Below are 1,746 nucleotides of genomic sequence, written 5' to 3' on the forward strand. Positions count from 1 at the left end.
CAGAGGAGTCTGGTGGGCTACAGTCTAAGGGATTGCAGAGTCAGACACGACTGAGTGACTGAACACATAGACACACTAAGTAATAGGTTATTTCTTGATTCTTTTATGATTATTCATTTTTTAAAATTATTAGAGTGTGGGCTTCCCTGGTGGTTCATTGGTAAAGAAAGTGCCTGCCAATGCAGTAAACTCAAGTTTGATCCCTGGGTCGAGAAGATCCCCTGGAGAAGGAAATGGCAACCCACTCCAGTATTCTTGCCTGGAAAACCCCATGGACAGAGGAGCCTGGTGGGCTATAGTCCATGGGGTAGCAAAGAACTGGATAGAACTTAGCGACTGAACAACAACAACAAAAGATAGTATGTATAGCAAAGCAGAAAGAGAATGAGTTAATAGTATTTATGCCCAGAAATAAGTACATCTCTTCTTCGGTCAGACTAATATTGTGAGAGGTTAGTCAGCCTAGTCATTAATTGAGCTGTTTGGGTTTTGTTGTTTGATTACATTCACTGCTCTACCATCTTCATATTCCCCAAGCAGTTGGTTTCTATTACCTTATGCTTATAGTGGGGCCTAAGGTCCTAGAACATGTGTTTTCTTGCTTCAATCTCAGCTTTCAGCAATTCCTATATATGTGTACCACAGATGGGGTCTGTCCATATTCCTGCCACCAATTAGTAGACAGATATTACTTGTGTTGTTTGGTGCTAGACTCTTTTGCTTATACTCCTATCCCACCAGCCATAGAGTTTTACCTGGCTCCGGGAGTGAAAAGATTCTTTGCTTCTGCCCAGTGGATTAAGGCTTTTATTTCCATTAAGAGAAGGGTCTGGGAAATTGAGTGGGATTTTGTGCCTGATCCCCAGCAGCAGCTGATCACCTTCTTCATACCTGCACCCCTGGGAGAGGCACTCACAAGTTTTCTGTTCTGCTCCTAGTCTTTATTCTGAGTGGCCATTGGAGGCCAAGGAATAGAATTTGCTAGTGAGTGCAAAATTTTCTTCTGTCTGGAACGGATTACAGCAATTTCAAAATGACATTAGATCATACTTGGCCTTTAATATTTTAGCCAGTTTCTTCTTACCAGTTTTTATTTTTGTAACCTTTTCCTCCCATGATCTGTCACAGGTGAGAGTGTTATGTGTTCTCTCTCTTTGGAGTAGCTTGTCACTCTTTGGAATTCAATTTATTTAATTTTCTTTAAAAAAAAAATTTGTTTATTTACTTATTTGGCTGTGCCAGGTCTTAGTTGCAGCACATGAGAATTTTTTTTTCTATAGCATACAGGATCTTTAGTTGTGGTGTGTGGGATCTGGTTCCCTGACCAGGGATTGAACCCGGGCCCCCTGCATTAACAATGTAGCATCTTAGCCACTGGACTACCAGGGAAGTTCCTACTTCACTGCCTCATGACTTAAGCTTTCTGATGGGCTCAAAACAGTTAAGTTTTTGTCAATTATCTGGCATTTTTGTATAGGTAGAGAGGGACTAATGGTGTTTTGAAACACCAAAACAAAAATTAATTTTTTGAGCCTTTCTCCCTCCTAAGTAGAAGCAGAACTCTCTTCTTATAGTTTCTTCACTAGGAAGATGCTTCCATTTGGGAAAAAAATGTTAGGAAGAACCAAATGTTTCTCACATTGGCCTTGGTCACATGCTCTTCCTTTTACCAGTCACTGATCACAGGGCACAGAGAAGGCGAAGGCACCCCCACTCCAGTACTCTTGCCTGGAAAATCCCATGGAT

General features: G+C 41.2%; 1 non-coding gene across 1 annotated transcript; it reads right to left on the bottom strand.

The window, feature by feature from the left end:
• Nucleotides 1-1,316: 1,316 nt before the first annotated feature.
• TRNAN-GUU (transfer RNA asparagine (anticodon GUU)) lies at nt 1,317-1,389 on the bottom strand. Its single transcript has one exon. It is a non-coding gene; the product is annotated as a tRNA-Asn (tRNA).
• Between the last annotated feature and the right edge of the window lie 357 nt (nt 1,390-1,746).

Source organism: Bubalus kerabau, chromosome 4, assembly GCF_029407905.1.
Source record: "Bubalus kerabau isolate K-KA32 ecotype Philippines breed swamp buffalo chromosome 4, PCC_UOA_SB_1v2, whole genome shotgun sequence".
NCBI classification, from domain to species: domain Eukaryota; kingdom Metazoa; phylum Chordata; class Mammalia; order Artiodactyla; family Bovidae; genus Bubalus; species Bubalus kerabau.